The 19,272-nt window shown below is 41.3% G+C and overlaps 1 protein-coding gene across 2 annotated transcripts in view; it reads left to right on the top strand.

Annotated features, from left to right (window-relative positions):
* Positions 1 to 19,272, top strand: part of DISC1 (DISC1 scaffold protein) — a 483,193-nt gene that overhangs the window by 297,377 nt on the left and 166,544 nt on the right. Inside the window, exons 13-14 of one of the 2 annotated variants that reach the window (XR_013232750.1) lie at positions 1,120 to 1,807; positions 9,593 to 9,730. The gene's annotated coding sequence lies outside the window, so the exon portion shown is untranslated. Of the gene's footprint in view, positions 1 to 1,119; positions 1,808 to 9,592; positions 9,731 to 19,272 lie in introns of those variants that run through there. The other variant, XR_013232748.1, reaches the window with a different exon arrangement.

The following is a 19,272-nucleotide window of genomic DNA, read 5'->3' as shown; positions in this document are numbered from 1 at the left end:
GTGTTTGAAAACAGAAGACAGTGTGCATTTTTCACCTCTGTGAGGAAATGGTTCTAGTTTTGACTATATAAAATCAGATCACTTAATCAATTTGGTTTGGGTGTAGATTTGGTTTAGCTGTGGCTCTTAGCTCCCTGCAAGTTTCTGTGACTCATGTAAAGGCTGAGATATGCTGCACCTTCAGAGGTTACAGGTGCTGGATGCAGGGCTGTAGTGAATATGGGGCCAGTATCTAAGTTTTTAAAGAAGACTTATTAATTTTTGACATGACATATTCCATTTAAAACAAGTTTTTAAATACTGAAATCAGTGGCAGTTGGAGAAAGAGCCTTCAGTTCTAGAAGTTACTCTTTGTTATAAGGAAAACATATGTTCATCTCTTTGAAACCCCACCTTGAAAAATGGTAGCCATACCTTGTGAGGAAGTCTGGATACAGCTCAGGGGAAAGAGTGAGGACATCAGTCTGCCACAGTGTCAGAGGCCCTTCCAGGAACATTAGTAAGGTTTCTACAGACATTGCCAAGAGCAGAAATGCAAAGACATGGTTGGATGTTTTGCAGATATTTGTCCCCAATCTGAGTGTCCATGTATTAGAATTCTTCTACTGTGCTCCAGTTGAAACGCATTTGCTTTGAAATCTCTTGAAATCTCCAAGGGTTACAACTCTGCTGTACATGAACCATGGCATATTTGAACTTGTACTTACCAACTGATTTCAGTGGGGGTTTCAACAGTCATGCAGAGCATATAGTGGTATCATTCCTGTCATGTTCAGTTGACAGGGCTTACCAGTTTCATAACAATTTCACCTTTATATTGAAGCACTTAAGATGTAGCCTCATGTAAAACCTCAGCATTCCTTGGGATGCAACTTGATAGCTTGCTAGACTCATACTCAGAGGTAGTGACTGTTTCATGTGATTAGTCTGAAGAAAGATTGACAGACGCATGTCAGTGACTGTCCCTAGGTTGTTGAACTCCCTTCCGAGGAGGTGAGGCAGGAACCATCTATTCTGGCCTTCTGGAGAACATTTAAAACATTTCTACTCTGCCACTTATGGCTCCATGCTTCTTTTATTATATTTATACTGTGTTTTCTTTTCCTTTCTTTTTTAAAGAATTGTTCCAAGTTCCTGTGAGATGACTTTAGAGAAAGGCTCTTGCAGGACTAAGAAGTGACTAATTCAATGAATGAGGCAAGTGATAGATTGTAGTCACTGTCCTTCCTGCACCATTTTCCCAGCATGCTTCTCCTTTTCTCTAAGTTTTGTAATGATGAATGTGCCTGAATGTTTCCCAGAAGACTGGGTTCATCCATTTTGCACTGTCTACTGTAACTTCATATTACTATTCAGGACAGGATCATGTTTCATAAGCACATCAAATGCTTAAAGATGCAGCATGTCAAAGCAGCTGCTCTATCCAACGCGGCTACTCATTTGAATCTGCTCTAATAGAGTTTCACTTATTCACAAAATACAGTGGGATGGTTGGTAACCACACAAGTGTATATTTACTCAGCTGACTGTGCTGTCTGTTGACCTGTTTTAGACATCTGACTCAACAAGAGCTTCTGCATGTGTGTCAAAAACCAACTATAATTTTTGTCTCTCTTAATTTTTATGGAGTTCACAGTAAACTTTATATAAATGCTGGTCTGGAGTTGAATAGCAACTACACAGAAGTAGCTTGACTCTAGATAGTCTTTGCTTCTGGATACAGTCCTTGCATAACTTTATCAGCTTCTTTTCCTGGAAAGAGAGGAAGTCACCAAAGTCACACACCTGCTGTTTACTGCTCCTCACGGTAAGAACATACATAAAAATGTGCTCACTTACTCTCTGCAAATTATTGGTCTTCAAAATTTTGTTATATGTTTGTTTTCATTATTCCAATTTCAACTTTATTTCAGTTGGGCAAATGGTAGCATTGCTACCATCTGTGTTTTCTTTTCTGCCCTAGGCTTCAAGGGGCATATGTCGGGCCTAGGCTGCATGTCCATGGGAAATCTGAGGGCCATTCCACACAAGGACCAATGTTGCCAATTGCTTTCACAAAGCGGAAACACTATTTTAAATAGTGCAATCTCGGCGTTCCACATACCTTCATTTGTAGTGGAATCCAGTAGCGTTTCATTCGTTCCCCACAGGTTTCCGGTCTCGCAGGAATCGCTAGAAAGGAAGCAATTTTTTTCTGTGCTTGTTCCCGCCCCTGGCCGTCAATCAAACGAACAGCCAATGGGCAGTTGTTATCATGCTCCCGAAAAGCCCCTTTCCCTTTAAGCACAGTTTAAAAACACACACACACACAAACATTGCAACGAATATGCCTTGATTCTTCGCAACGTAGAGACTCATCTAGCTGGCATGTGAGCTGGCGATTCATCATTACCACACTCCCCCGAGTGGAAAAAAAAATCCCCCCCCCCCACGGGCGCGATTTTTGGCCAAAATTAAAGGGAACTGGCGAACAGGGGGCTGTGTTGTGCTTGGGGACTTAGGGGAGCTTTAAAGCACTTCTGTGGAGGGACTGTAGCCGGAGAAGCCTTGCTGGGTGAATGAAGCCTCGCTGGTTCGTTGCTTTCCCCGCTCAGAGGAAAAAAAATGGCGATCACTTCACTGGAAGATCGGAGGAGAGAGCCAGGGGGAGGGACTTTGTTGCAACCGCTACATTGAGAACGCACATGTCTTTTTCACAAGTGTTGTAGGTTGTTGGCAAGAGTGTAGCAATTTTCTGGGGGTGAATCCACTTTTCCCGATTCCCCAGAAATCGCTACAATGAAGCGATTTTGGCGCTAGTGTGGAAGGTGATTGAGGAGTTATTGTCATGTCACAGTGGGTGATAACCTAAATGAATGGTGGGAAGTTTCCACTTCCTGTCCATTGGCTACCTCATGCAGCAGCGAAAATCTGGGGTAGACAGGTGGGAGCAGGCCAATTGCTACCCTGTGCAGTTGTGGGAAGACTTGGGGCAACTAGCCCCAGACAGAAAACCAGGTGTCAGTGCAGCTTTACGTCCTCCGTGCAGGAGTGATTTTTGTCTTTGCGCTTTATTATGTATGTATGTATGTATGTATGTATGTATGTATGTATGTATGTATGTATGTATGTATGTATGTATGTATTTATTTATTTATTTATTTATTTATTTATTTATTTATTTATTTATTTATTTATTTATTTATTTATTTAATATCCTGCCTCTGCCTGGAGGCTCGAGGTGGGTCACATAAAAATCAGTCCCCTAAAACAATAAAAGCACAATAAAACATAATACAATTAATACAAAAGTTAAGAAAAGAATGGCAGCAAAATTCAATATGACTAACCCAATTCCACGCCCACTAAGAAGGGAAAGGGAGGGGGTAGATGACAGATGCAACCGTCACATTTGTGAGGGGGGCTGGATCTTCTTGCTGCCTGGACTCAACTGAAAGCCTGGCAGAAGAGCTCTGTCTTGCAGGCCCTAAGGAATGATGACAATTCCCGCAGGGCCCGCAGCTCTTCCCGGAGCTCATTCCACCAGGTTGGGGCCAGGACCGAAAAGGCCAGGCGAGCTTCCTTGGGACCGGGAATGACCAATAGGTTAGCCCCCGCAGAGCGTAAGGCTAATCCTCTTAGTAAGAGGAGGTACCTTTTATGAAACTCTCCTACTGTAGGTTAGATTAGAAAATGTGCTTCCAGTGCATAAGTACAAACCACTGTCACTTCTTTGAAGCTAAGTTAGCCAGAGTAGCCATCACAATGGTTTCAATTTCTTCAGTGAGATATTCTGCTCTGGAGGGCAGCAAAATGCCCAGAAGGTTCATAGTCTATTGCAATGCTTTTGTATGTATTGCCTTTCTTTTACTCCATTGTCCTCTGCCTTTGTTACCCACGCTTGGTATGATGGTATTTTATGCTTTCAACAGTTTTTTTCTTTGTTGGCATTGTTATTCAGTTCTGTAATCCTAGGTCTACAGGTCTCTTAACTAGAATTCTCTGCTGTCTGTTTTATATTCTGTAACCCATTTTGAGTCTCAGCAAGAAAGGTAGCTTACAAATGAAGTAAATACAATAAAATAAATTTGGGACAGCCTGCTAAGGCATGAGTTTCTGGAGCCCTTGAGATGTCAACAAACTAAAATAACAATAATACATACATTAAACGCCATACTGGGATCTCCTTCCTATTTAGAATGATGATGATATCTGTACAGTCGTGTTTGATTCTTGGTGATTCTATAGGAAAGTCTTCACCATGCGCCCGTCTCTGACTGCTTCTTTTAGTTGGTTCATGGTGATCCCTGTATCGGCTTTGATCGTGTTGAGCCAGCAGATCCTCTGGTGACCACGCTTCCTTTTGCTGCTGACCCTGCCAAGCATTAATGATTTTTCTAGCAATTCTGATGTGTCCAAAGTAAGTGAGCTTTAGCCTTAATATCTTGCCTTCTAATGACATAGTTGGTTTGCTCCTCTCTAAAACTATCTAGTTGGTAACTTTGGCTGTCCATGGTATTCGCAGCATTCGTCATGGTATTCACAGCATAAAATAAAAAATACTAATTAATTAAATACTAATTAAAATAGCTTAGAGCAGCACTAGATCTAGTAAACTTTTGATGAAAATAAGTATTCTTTTCTTTACTAAGAAAAAAAAGCCAAGGCTTAATTTGATACATCAAAACAACCAAAGTTTAAGTTCATTTGTAAAACCAGCATATATGAAGTCTAAGCATACAAATTTGAACAAAACTATGTAAGGGGGCAGGTAGAACATGAATTAGAATTTTGATGTTAGAGATTTTGGTTGGGATCAGGTGACTAGATTTTAACATTGGTAAAGTGGGACACCATTGACTTGATTAACAATTTGGTCTATATGGAGCAACAAAAAGTTACATAGAACAAGGAATGCAAAAATAGTATTGTAATATATATATATATATTTAATTTCAACATAAGTACAATTTGCCAGGTACCTCCAGACGTCCCTTCAAAAGTGGAACAATCTGGTCACCTTAGGTGGGGAGGAAGCAAAGCATTGCGGGGGTGGGGGATGCAAAAAGCTTCCTATAGGGACGAACCCCTCAAGGCAACTCTTATGTATAAAATGAATGACCAATTTTCAGATGCTGAATATAAGAGGTGACCCATTTATTAGGTATACCTCGGCAATTACTTAGAGCACCTGAGGTGGAAGGGCACCAAAACCAGCCCTGTTGCCACCCTTCCCACCCAACTGAGTAACTGGGGTGCACTATGGCAAGCAGCAATTATGGGTGCCCCTCCCAGCCCCAGTGAGTCTGCTTCTTCCATCCCTCCCTCTATTGAGGGCCAGGGCAATGGGAGGTCCAGGGAACTTTCCCATTTTTTCTGCCTCTGTTCCGAGGCATGGAACTGCAGCAAGTCATTGTGGAAGCTCCCATGAGGACAGCTTCCTTGAAGCACAACAGGGTGAAGGAGAGTGGGTTAAAAGAAAAGAACCTAAAAAAAGGAATACTGACAAAACACCCTTTCCCGGTCAACTGTTTATCTAGTGCCAGGCTGACATTTAAGCAAACTACACAATATGTTAGGTTATTTGTTTATATGACTTTGCCTGTGTTCTTGAGAGCTTGAATGGACTTGGAACAGTGCATGGGGGGAAGGTAGTTTTTTCTTGTGCAAAAACTGTGTTGTGGAGGGAGTATTCCATATATTTTTCTACTCCAAGTGAAGAAGCAAAACCAGCAAAATAATTCCCCCCAATATAATTTTGATGGGAGAAAACTGATCTCTTCGGCACCATTTCAAGCTATTTGGTCTCTGTCTCTGTCTGTCTGTCAGATGTTTCCAGCAGCTGTTGTGTGTCTGGGGGGAACACAAGCAAACTAATGGGAACAAGTGACCAAAGCCTATCATGTAGTTTGCCCTGATGCTTCAGTCATCAAGTAACAATATTTTTATATACCCAAGCACCCTTTTGATTTGTCATTGCATTTTTTATTTTTTACTGTTTCTTTTAGTTAAACTTTCCTCTTCTCTAATTTTCTAGTAATGTTTATTGCTCATTTTGTTGCCAATTTTACTTGTTATTTTATTATTGAATATATTTGCTATTTTGCTGCGGTTCATTCACTGTATATCTTCTGCTACATGACAGTTTATCTGATGTAGCCATAGATGTCGCCTTTTTCACAGTCAGAGTAGTTCAGCAGTGGAATAGGCTGCCTAAGGAGGTGGTGAGCGCCCCCTCACTGGCAGTCTCCAAGCAAAGGTTGGATGCACACTTTTCTTGGATGCTTTAGGATGCTTTGGGCTGATCTTGCGTTGAGTAGGGGGTTGGACTAGATGACCTGTATGGCCCCTTCCAACTCTATGATTCTATGATTCTATGATTCTTTTATTTTCCATGCCTTTTTTTTAATGTTTATGGCTGCAAATATCTGTCCTGAGAGTCTGTGACAGAAAGATTTTAAATAATTAAGCATAAGCTCAGCTGGTTAGCAGAAGCTGCATGTGGAATAGCCTCGAGATGCTCCAGCACTGTTTGAAGATATCATATAACCTGATCAGGCCAAAACCATGAGCTCTGCCCTGTCTTCACAGGGCAGCAAGTGCCAACCCTTCTTTTTGGCATACCTTTTTAATGTACGTGTACAAAACAGATTTGTGATCCTCAAAAGAAAATATCTACAGGCTAAACAGTATTTAGCATTTTACCTGTTTGAATTGCTATTGCTTTCCTAATAACTACAGTACCATGAAAATATTTTGCATCTGGATGCATTTCAATATAATAATGACACTGATTACCACATGGGTCCTACTTTATGTCAGCCATAAACTTGTAAATAGCCAATGTGAACAGGATGAGCTCAAGGCCCCAGAAAAGTACTGAGGATGTCAAGTCCTTGGATGGCAAAATCAGTCAGCACCTGCTAATTATGAAGCAGCTGTGCCAGAAAATTGCAATTAGATGAGGAAATACTAATGAGGGGTAAATGTTTTTACAGTCTAATATGAAACATCCAATGTAAGGGTCCTCGCTCATTTAAACTAGTATACCTATTTAGTTAGAAAACAAATTTCATCTGTGATTTCTCCCAACCTCCTGGGATTACATGACTCACCTTGTGAGATAGCCTGTGTGCTTAAAGCATAAAAATCTGTAGCTTTCTGCAAATGATATTTGACTTGAATGTTTGCCCAGAACAAAACATTGTGGTTTATAAACCTCATTTATAATGCAGCAATTATCACAGTTCTTTAACAATAGAGCAATGATTCACTGAACCATTCATTACGATAAATGTACAGATGAAGGTTTTTGGCTCTAGTTAACCTACTTACTACTGAAGTGAGTGACATAGATGTTTCCATTCCAACTCAGAGGACTAATACATACCACCATCTTAGAGTAGTTTGCAGATGGGCTGGCATTGGGTGCTATTCTGTTGCTTGGCTCATTAACTAACAATTTGTTTAAGGAAACATATAGGATTATATTATAGCTGAGTCCACTTGCCTGAAAGACAATCACAAGGATCTTGCTCGCACAGAAAGCTACTGATTTAAATGGTGAAAGAGGATAATGATCCTATTCCTTAGCTTATTATTTAGAGGAGTGTTTATTTGTTTATATAAAATATTTCTCACTTTCAGTTACGTGCTTACTTTCAAGACTGCCAATAATGAATAAGAATAACAACTCGGACCTAAAACAATGGGGGGGGGGAATCAATCACAACTATAAAACAGCTGCAATTTCAGAGAGCATAGCTTAAGGAAGAGTGTCCTTTGTCCATGTTTCACTTGCTGACTGGGATTGGTTTTGGGGCGGGGGTTGTTGCCACATGCAGTAGGGCATGAGGTAGAGGAGATGACCGTTAGTGGGGGAGAAGCACAAGCTGGGTAAGGAGAAGGGATATCAGACACTTGTGTGCTGTTGCCCCTTCTGGTTCTTCTTCCAGCCAGGGTGATGCAGATACTCATATTAATATCCCACTGGGCTATAGTATCTTGCCTTTCACTGCTAGGACACTTACTGGCAAAATAGCAACCAACCCAGATTTAATTCTGGATGATGGGGATGACCTAGTGTGTATCACTGAGACCTGGCTGAGAAAGGGAAGAAGAGTTAACCTTTCCAATTGTGCCCCCTGGGATACTCAAGGATATGGCAACAGGCCTGACATTTTGCTGCAGGCAATTGGTATTTGCTCCCCTGCCTCAATGCCTGCCCTAGACTCTTCAAGCTTTAAGATTGTGTCCCAATTCTTAGGACTATGAGAAAGGTTAGGGATTCTGCTGCTCAAATGGCTGCCCCAGCTGTCTCCCTGCTTGAGCTAGTTGAAGTGATCTTCATGGTCGGACAGGGAGCCCCCGGCAGCCGCGCTCCGTGCGACTGCCGGGGGCTCCCTTGGGCCGCGGCCTGACACGGCGAGAGGCGCTTTGTGCCTCTCGCCGCATCAGGCCGCCGGGCAGGGAGCCCTGGAAACATGGCATCTGGCTGGTGTGTACAGGTTTCTTTCTGTGTGAGAGCAGACAGCACAATTTGGTCAGTTTAGATGCAACTGGCATCCATTTGTACATATCAGCCAAATGAAGAGATTGCAGAGCAATAGGAAGGTGATGTATAGGTGACATTGTAGAAGGGTGTTTGCAGACAAACTTTGACTCAAAAAGAAGAGGGATCTGGCTATTAGCAGGCCTTTTAACCTTGTACATCTGCAAAATCTTCTGGTTTTGCAGCAATATCCATAAAATCTTAACATTTTTTTATTCATCAGATATTATCCTACCCAATCTCCTTAATGCAGCCAACAAAACAGTAATGAGGACACAAAAACATAACAGGTGTCTAACAGCAAATTAAATTCAATACAAAATGAAATAACAGTTAAAAAATTCATCTGAATCTAGCAAAACAATAAACTCTCCACCAAGCAGAGCATCCCCTGGAATAAAACTCTTATGTCATAATAAATCTGTTAAGTCTTTCAGGTGCCATAAGACTCTTAGGTGATCTTGTTAGCGGTAAATTTAAAGTCCAGTCAATGATCTGTGGAAAAAGTATTTCCTCCTATGTTATTTTTCCTCATAACTATTTGATTGAGTGCCTCTATGGGGAAGAATCAATGGGAGGAGGAGGAAGAGGAAAAGTAATTTAAAGTTGGTAAATAAAAAGTATGAAAAGCTTACTTTAAAGATTGGATTTGAAGTTTTGTACAGCACATCTAACTCTCACCAGGACATCCTGAAAAGCAATTTGTGGCAACTGTGCACAGCTGTTTAAGGCTAAAGGGCCTACCTGGAACAGTTCCAGCTGGCAAAGTATTAAAAGGCTAAAAGGACAGAATGGAGCTGAGCTCATTTCTCTGCACAAATATAATACCAGTATTTCTAGGGACTTAAAAACTTCAGATCTGGAGTATACTGGAATCTGGTCACAGAAAAATAAATCAATAAGTAATTGTTTTATTTTTCTGGTTATTTCATTTCAGGAATGTTCAGCTATTTTATCTGTTAAAAACAATTGAATTTATATTGTATTTTGTTTGTGGCAGTGAACACTCTGGCACTGATTGGCTGAGCAGCTGTGAATGTCAGAATCTCCCTTTGTTCACAGAACAATGCAATTTGCAGAGATGTTTCTGTGAGGGTAACTGAAAATGTCCCTTGGTTGGGATGGCAATTTCCAGGTTCCAGGGTGGCTAAAAGAAGATCAAGAGCAAGAAGAATGAAGAGAGGACACAGAATACATAATGGCCGAGAAAGGGGAAATTACAAGAAGGGACACAATGAGACGGGAGGAAAAGGCCAGATGAGGCTGGCAAGAGGCTAATAACTGAAGAAGGTTCTGGAGAAAAGGATTGATAATATGAGGGACAGAGAAATGCTCAAATGTGGCTAAAAGGAGATAGTGGCCTCACTAGCAGGGACCTAGTTTGCATTATGGGTGGTTGTGAACCACAGGGATGCCAGTCCCCAGTTGGGACCTGGGGATAACCTGGGACTATAGCTCATCCCCAGGAGACAGAGATCAGTTCTCTTGGAGAAAATGGCTGCTTTGGAATGTAGATTCCATAGCATTATACTCCACTGAGGTCTCTCCCTGCCCCAAATTCCACACGAATTCTACACCTTCACCAAATCTCCAGGAATTTCCCAACCCAGAGCGGCAACCCTAACCATAATGTATTAACATCTCAGTTCTTGAGGGGCTGCCTCTCTGCCTATATCTCCTGCAGAACACTTTGCTCTGCAAACTTCGAGCAGTTGGTGGTCGCTGGTCTCAAGAATGTATGTCTGGCCTCAGCCAGGGCCAGGACCTTCTCAGCCCTACACCCTACTTGGTGGAATCATCTTCTAGAGCAGGGGTAGTCAACCTGTGGTCCTCCAGATGTTCATGGACTACAATTCCCATGAGCCCCTGCCAAACCTTTGGTTGGAGCCAATGACCTCATTAAATCTATGGGTCCTCCCTGCCAAAACATCCCCCATAGAGACACCCAGCCTGGAAAGACCTATGGGTAGTGACCAACAAACTGATGTGCTACTGTTTCTAAATGCTGCTAGTTTGCTAATATGTGATATATTGTTCATTGTATAATTTTATGTTTTTTTATATTGATTTTTAACTAATTGTTAATTATTAATTGTATTATGTACCCTGCTTTGAGCTGGTTTTGGGAGGGCAACATAGAAATTCAATAAATGATAATAAATAATTCCCTTACTTTTAGCTGTGAGATATTCTAAGAAAAATCAAATTGCCTTATTAAGGAAAAGGCTGTAGATGTAAACAGTTAAGGCTGAAATGGGAAGACATGTTTACTCAGAAGCCATCGTGCTCGACAGTGCTTACTCCTTAGTAAGTGTGTTTAGGATTACAACTTAAGTCTGACTTGAACAACTGAAGAAGGCCTGCTGATCACAGAGATGGTTCCAGTGTTCAGTTCCCCATTTTTAAAGGCTCATACGCAGCACATATTACCATACCTGTCCTATGCCTCCTTCTGCTTTATGACTCTTCTTGCTAGGGATCTTATTTGTAGCACAGCTACAGAGAATACTCATGCTGACTCTGAACATTCCTAGGGTTCATCTCTGCTTTGGAAACTCCCAAATGACAGGGAGCTTTGATGGGATAAACAGTATAGCACGTGTTTGGTACAAAAAATCATGAGACAGGAACAGCCAGGGTATGGATAAGATGTATGCCACTCTTAAAATAGGTTAAGAGAAAATGGCTAAAACAGCAGGACTTTGCAAGGGCTTCTGGTCTATTGGGAGAAATGCAAGCTGGCTGGAGAGAAGAGTGAAACCAGATCACTACCATGGCAAGTAAAGAAAAACTAGCCCTGGGGGCAGGGGGGGGGACTTCCCTTTCTCCATGGCCAGTTTGCTTTCTTGTGGGTATCTTGGAAATCTCACTGCCTCAGCTGAGTTGTTGAGTCACCTGCTGAGGAAAGAGAAAGAAGGCAAATAGGGTCCCTGATCATTTCCCCCATATTTATCAGGAAAAAATCTAAACAAGAAAAAGACACTGGAGACATTATAATGAAAGACAAGATTTGGTTTCATGGGCAGATGACAGAATAAAATTCACTTTTATTTTGATATAATAAGAGATTATAATAGCAAACTGATGCCTTACTAAATGCCCAGATTGAATGCACAATCACAATTTAGATTTTACATTCACTAAGTGTGCATGTTTTCTTGTTGGCAAATTGCAGCTCTGCACTCACTGCTTGCAAGCAGGGACAACAAACCAACAGTATCAAAGTGTGTGACCAGCATTTTTGCATAATGGAGGCAGGAGGTCCACAACCACAACCTCATCTCCCTTTTCATCAGCTGCCAACACAGAATGAGCCAGAGGGTCACTGCAAGGGAGATGGCAGGAGTGTAGCTGTGCTCAAATATTTTTCAATATTGAAATGTAATCACAACTATTTACAGTCTGATTCCTCCAAAGCACTTCCTGGCTCCACAGAGTCCCTTTCACTACAATAAATTAGAACCTAAGGCACATAAAACCCCAAAACTCTGTCCAAAAAATCTTTACGTCCCAAAATAGTTATGGTAGCAGCATCATAAACAGGTACCCTTCCTTCAGTGAGTACCTTTGAAGCATGAGAGATGAAAACAGGCCCCTTAGTCCACTCTCCAACCTCTGAAAATCTCTGTGTAGGAAACTCTACCCTCATATCTCTTCAAAATATTAGATATTTGCAGTTAAGCATGTGATAACAACACAGAGGGGAATTTTGAAACTTCTTGTTCTTGTCACAGAATATCCAGCATTGGAACCTCTCAACAAACATAAGAAATAAGGGCTTCCTAGTCAGAGAAGGAAATGTATCCACTATGTATAAGAAAGACACCCACTGATCAGCAGTGATCTTTGTGTTGAAACATGGGTTTTCATATGACAAAATCAATAGGGGCATTCTGGCTGTGTTTTAATGCTTATGAAGGGTGTTTAAAAGAAAAGTCTTCACAGATTATCTAGTTCATTTTTTCTGCCAGATAGATGGGCACAGACTTTATGTAGCAGTAAAAAAGAGCAGGAGTCCAGTAGTACTTTAATGACTATCATAGAATCATAGAATCATAGAGTTAGAATAATAATAGAGTTGGAAAGGACCTCATGGGTCATCTAATCCATCCCCCTGCACTATGCAGGACACTCAAATTCCAATCGCTCATCCACTGAAACCTGCCACCCCCTTAAGCCTTCACAGAATCAGCCTCTCTGTCAGATGGCTATCTAGCCTCTGTTTAAAAATTTCCAAACAAGATTTGTGGCAGGGTATGAGTTTTCATGATATCTGAAGAAGTGAGCAGTGACTCACAAAATCTCAAATCCTGCAACAAAATTTCCTGTCAATATACCACTATTCAATTGAATATGATTTCAGTTACTTTGTCCAATGTAACTTCAGATGCTCTAAGGAGTGAAATATGCCTTGAGAAAGTAGTTTACAGTTTAATAGCTTGTGCTGTCAGATCAAGTTTTCTCTTATACTTAGCTGTTTTCCATTTCTTCTTATCAACCTATTAACTGTATCTTAATATTATCAATCTAAAATAACCTTCTTTGCCAATGTGCTTTAAAAATTCAATTTTAAATGTTATATTTAGCCGTGTCTTGCAGATTAAACTCACTGTACATGAATGTATTATCTGAATATCTGCTAGTTCTGCCAAGAATGACACTGTTCTGGCTGATATAAGGAAGTCATACTGCTGTTCTCTGGTGAACATATGAAATCTTGTGTTGTGAAACATTCTACTTGCTGGCAAATAGCCATTTTCATAGGTGAATTCGATGCCATGACATCACATAATGATCAAGTAGCTTCTTTTAAAAATCTCCTAAACATGCTTCTTTCTTGCTTGCTTGCTTGCTTTTCTCCATCCCAGTTGCAAACCAGCCTACTTTTTATCTGCCTTCTCATCTTCAGCTTTATTTATTAATGTCATGTATACCCTGCCTTTCTCCACAATGGGGACATGTTGAACACCCAAGCCTGGCTACCCCTGGATCGCTGCTCCTTTTGCAGGTGGACAGCATCCAGCCCCATGGTCCTCAAGGTTAAATGCAAACAAAGCAGACACTTAAAAATATATAAAAATTTATTGAATAAACTTAAAAATCAGAATGTTACTATGCAGCACAGTCTCCATTGAGTAGCAGCAAAAAATGAAAAAGCTAACTATTTATTTAATACAGTCAATATCTGGCATTAGATGATGATGATTTATCCAATTTATATCCCACCACTCCCACATAGTGGCTCATGGCAGGTTCCATTCTTCTTACAAACTCCATAAAAATAGCCCCCATTAAAAACCTAATTAACCCTACCCATTAAAAACCTAATTAACCCTACCCATCCCCACTCACAGACTATTAACCCCATCAGGAGAACTTTCAAGGCAGCCTGGTGTTCTGACTAACTCAGGGAGAGGCCCAGATCTTACTCGCCCTGGCTTCAACCAAAGACCTGGACCATTTACACACTGAAGGTTTCATGCCGGACTGCAAGATGGAGTTTTATTCGTGGCAGGTTGCCCCACCTCTTCCTGCACCCACATGGGGGAGCATTTGGCCCGGTGCGCCTCATCCGCCCCTAATTTGTGCTCCTGCACGGGAGCTGGGGCAGTGAAGTTCCCAGTATGTAAATGGTCCTGGTGGAAGAGTTCCGTTTTATAGGCCCTGCAGAACTGAGACAACTTCATCAGGGCCTGCAGGGAGCTCATTCCACTGGGTCCCAAAAAGGCCCTGGCCCAAGTCGAGGCCAGGCATACCTCCCTCAGGCCACGGATCTCCAACAGATCTGCACCCACCGAGCATAAAGCCTGGTGAAAGGCATACAGAGTTAGGCAGTTCCAAAGATATGTGGGGCCCAGACCATGGATGGCCTTAAAGGTTAATGCAAGAACCTTGAACCTGATCTGAGCTGCAACTGGCAATCAATGCTGCTGCCTGGATATGGGCCCTCCAAGATGATCCAGTGAGGGCCCTAGCAACTGCATTTTGAACCAGCTGCAATTTTCAGGTCTGGGACAAGGGCAGGCCCATGTAGAGCAAGTTACAGTCCAATCTGGAGTTGACTGTGGCATGGATAACTGTAGCTAAGCAATCCAAGGACAACTAGGGTGCTAAGTAGCCTCACCTGTTGAAGAAAGAAAAATGCCGTGTGAGCTACTCATGTGACCTGCACCTCCATTGAAAGGGAGGTGTCCAGGATCATACCCAAATTTCTGGCTGTGGGCAAGATGTTAAGTTGCACCCCAGTCAGTGTGGAAATGCACACTTCCTGATTTGCCACCTTCCTTCCTGATGCACCTTCTTAGAACATAAGCATCCAAGCTAGAGTTTAAAGTGTTCTCTGCATAGCATAACACAGCAAAAAAATGTACTAGTACAGCAGAATTGCCAAGTTAGGATGGCTTCCCTCTGCCTAACCTTATTATAGTGTTTTGCTCTCTGGCATCATGTCTTCTATCAAAGCCAAATAAGGGAACTTGCTTGATGGAACTCTCCAGAAGATTGCATCATTCACTTCTGATTCCCCACTACCATCTAGTTCCATCACTGAGCACAGGCTCTCACAGTTAACCAGTTACCACATTCTTGAGTCCAACCTTAAAGAAATAAGGATAGTGTCAGCAGGAAGGCCCAATTACAGACCCCTATGAACCAGAGCAGGCCTAGTAATAACCACTTTAACCTCTGAGCGGAAATCAGGATGTTTTGCCTCATAGGAGCCAAAGCAATTCACATCATTCTCCTCTATTTTATCTTCATAACAACCCTGTGAAGTAGGTTAGGCTGCAAATGTGTACTGACTCAAGGTCACTCAGTGAGTACTATGGCAGAGTGGGGGATTCAAACCAGGTTCTCTCTAGTCTGAAACTCTAACCACCACATGAAGCTGGCTTAAGTGGGGGTAACTACTGTTGAACATAACAAGTAGCTGTGCCTGGATGAGATGTGAAAGTCATGTGGCAGTGAGTCAGATGGTTGTGTTGCTCACAAAAGAGGAGAACGTGTTCCACTGACTTGGGTTTCTTTGCAGGACATGGGCAGATTCTATCGGCATATTGGATTTTAACATACCGACCTTTAGTCACGGCTGTTGGTAGGAGGTTCAGCCTTGCTAGCATAAAAAATCGCTTCAAGGAAGGCGATTTTAAAGATATAAAGTACTCCGCGATCCTTCTTGCTGGGGGATAGATTTCAAAAAAGATGGGAGAGCATGTTCTATGTGGTCCAGCGATAATGTTCTTATAGTCGATATTCAGGATTCATTGCCTGATGATATTGTAAGCTTGGTTCTCTTCAAGGTTTTCTAAAAGCTCAATAGACAGTCCGATAGACTTTATTTTGTTGTTAATCTTCATGAACCAGGGTGATATAAACTTTTCAGATAGCATAAGGTAGACAACGTTCACAGCTTGGGCTCTAAAGTTCAGGTGGAGCCAGTATTTAAAGATGCGGAGCCAGGCTAGAGTGGCCAGTTGGGTAACGCCTGTCTCCAAGTATATTGTGAGGGCAGAGATGCATTTGGGGAGGCCCAATAAGTGGCGAAGGAAGGAGGATTGCAGCCTCTCTACACCTGCAGGGAGGTCTATACTGGTATACCATGGAAAAGTTTTGAAATCAGCATGGTTTGAAAGATCTTAATAGCAGCAGGGAGGTTTTGACCTCCCTTAGTAACATAGAATCTCGCTATTGCATTTGCCTTGAAATTTGTGCGGGTTGATATTTGGTTCCAATGTAAGTCCCATTTCAGAGAATGGTGAAAATGAACTCCTAAATATTTAAAGTGGTGCACTTGCTCAATGGAATGTTGATTTATTTTCCACTTGATGAGCTTCCTGGATTTGGAAAATACAACTATTTTAGATTTGGTGAAGTTGATCCGGAGTTGATTTTGATTGCAATAGTTTGAGAAGACTTGGAGAAGGGATTTTAGGCCAACTTGGTACAAGAGAGGAGGACCGCTTTGTCCGCGTACAAGAGGAGGGGGACCGGAGAGCTTCCCAGCACTGGACTGTGGCAACAGATTCCTGTAAAGTTTACAGATTCCTGTAAAGCCAGATCAGATACATATAGGTTGAATAGATGTGGGGCTAAACTGGTTTCTCTTCAGATCACATAAAATCTTGATTTTATAATTCTACAAATAGCACCTATAAGGAAGAGGAAGAAATGAATCACAACCTTGGTGTTGGTGGATGAGAGAGCTTATCCCTCCCCATGTCATTTGGTGCACTTATTTGCTGTATTTATATATTTTTCTGTCTAGGGACAAATAGCATTTCTAGGTGGGGGGATTTATACTGAGAAAACAGTGGAGGGAACATGGTTAAATTTCCACTGTCATGAGTACTATTGCCTGATTTGATTTACTCCTTATTTTTGGAAAAGCAAAGGACTAGATATCTGATCAAAGATCTCCAGTGCCTCATCTTGTTGTGGCCTGATCTCAAAATTATTGTACAAGCTTTGAGATTATGGATCATTCCTCACTAGCCAAATGCAACATACTTTCTAGCATTTGCACATGAAATTATAATGGGTTTTCAGACAATTCTGTTATCAGTCTCACAACTATTCCCCTATTCTGTCCCCATTATAGTCCCACGTGTTTCAGAAGCTGATTTCTTGTGATTCTTTTGCAGAATGGCAACATCATCTCTGTGGTCTCCGAATGGCCCTTTCACTGCTATTTTGTCATTTTCTCAAGATGATATGTAGTTCAGCATGTGCTGGAGAATATTTCCAACTGTCTGCTGCTGAATTGCTTGCCGTGGTTGCCTTTTAAATATTACTTTAAAAGCATATTTGATATTGGGGCTGATACATCATTATACCATTATGAATGGCTGTCATTTTTGCCATTAAATGACATTCCTGGTGTCGTGACATAATAGTACTGAAACTGGAAATAAAATTACAGACATATACCTCCACTGACATCAGTAAAAAGTGAATTCATGACTCTAATGGGAATAGAATGCCCTGTGTAGATGAAAAAATCTGGGAGATAATTGACTTCAAAACCTTAGTATTCACCAGCGTGAATTCTTCATTTTGATTCTGCAGTGATGGAATAGCAATAACTTAATTGCAGAGAATGTCTCCCCTCCACCCCCAATGTGGAACCACCCTGTGCATCTTGATCATGAAATGTAGGAATTGTTTCATTTGTTTTGTTGCTTACAAAGCATTTATACATAGTTACTCTAGTATTAGGCCCCATGCACACATTTTTCTAGTGATAACAAATTCTCACGCCATTATAGTGTATATGTGAATACTGGGCCCATGTGGTTAGGAAAAATTGTCTGGGTTCTGAATTGCTCAGCTAGATGTGCTAAACCTGGGTTAGATTGTTCCCATTGTTATCTAGATTGCAGTGTGACATATCTTACCTTGAAAAGCTATCACTGACAAAGTAGGTACCTTTCTTCTTGATAACTTTCATGACAATGAACAAAGATAGAATTTAGGCCAATTTCTCTCAGATAATTTCAGTTAGAGTGCATTCAATTGTAAGGAAAAGTGATTTTTCATAGTCATTAATCAGAACATTCATTTTATAATGGCCAGCCTAGGTTTAAACCAAGACTGCTGGATCATTTTCAAAGGTAGTTCCTTGGTCATTCATGTGGAAAAGTGCTTATTATCTTCTGAAATTTCAGAGTGGCAGCATGATGAAAATAGATATGCTTTACCTTAAGAACTTAAATGGTGTTGCAGCAGGATTGCATCTGCCTCTGATAAAAACATTTCTGCCTCATTTTAATCTGTTCATTGGTTTACAGGCCTAAAGGTCTTTAGGGAGTGTCACAAATCCACATGACATCCCTGTGTGCCCCATCTTGCATTTGGAGCTCTGATTTAGATGACAGATGTATACAGTCAAGTGTTACAGACAGACAACTCCCCAATGACTTCACATCTGAGGAGGCTCAAGGGGGCAAGCTATTCTAGCTAAGGTCAGCACTAACTTGAGCTCAAAAATATTCCTAGTACATCCACCTGTTTCTGACGGAAGCATTCCAAGAAGTAGGGGGAGGGCTTGGTTTCTTCCCACTCCCACTTCTCCATTTCACATCCCTTTTTGGGTTTCAATTCAGCACAAGGTCTATTTGCAGCTATTCAAAGAAAACTGTAGTTCCTAACACATGGTAGAAAGAGCAACATAGAAGAACATATAATGAATGCAGAAACAATTCCAATTGCTTTACCCTCTACTTGAAATGTTGTTTGTGACAAAGAAATCTACAGCAACAAACAAAATGATCCCTTTTGTCCTGTGCAATTATTTTTCAAACACTGACATGCTCCAGTTTCTTATATGCTCTTAAACATGTGTCATTTTTTTCACAGCATTCTTTTAGAAGGTGTTGAATGCTGTCTGGGAGTCACATTAAATCTGGGATAGATGTACACATATTTTATCAAAGTTACACAGCGTACATCCAAACTATATGTGATGGTGGTGTGAATAGGGGAACCAGTGGTCACCAGTGCCAAGTTAGTGGAGAATATAGCCATTAAGAAAATGCTCCAAAGGCCCAATCCTAATCAGGCCTGCAATGCATTGGTCACAGGGGATTTTGTTACTCCCCCACCTTATTAAATGCCAGAACAGTGTTCAGTACACAGTGTTCAGTGTTTCTGCATGCAATAAATGTAGTGTAATGTTTCCTGAATGTAGGTGGCATATTCCCCCTCCATATGACTATATCCTATATAGTTGCCTATATCCAGCGTTT

Source organism: Paroedura picta, chromosome 1, assembly GCF_049243985.1.
Source record: "Paroedura picta isolate Pp20150507F chromosome 1, Ppicta_v3.0, whole genome shotgun sequence".
Taxonomy (NCBI): domain Eukaryota; kingdom Metazoa; phylum Chordata; class Lepidosauria; order Squamata; family Gekkonidae; genus Paroedura; species Paroedura picta.
This window is presented reverse-complemented; position numbering and strand designations above follow the sequence as displayed.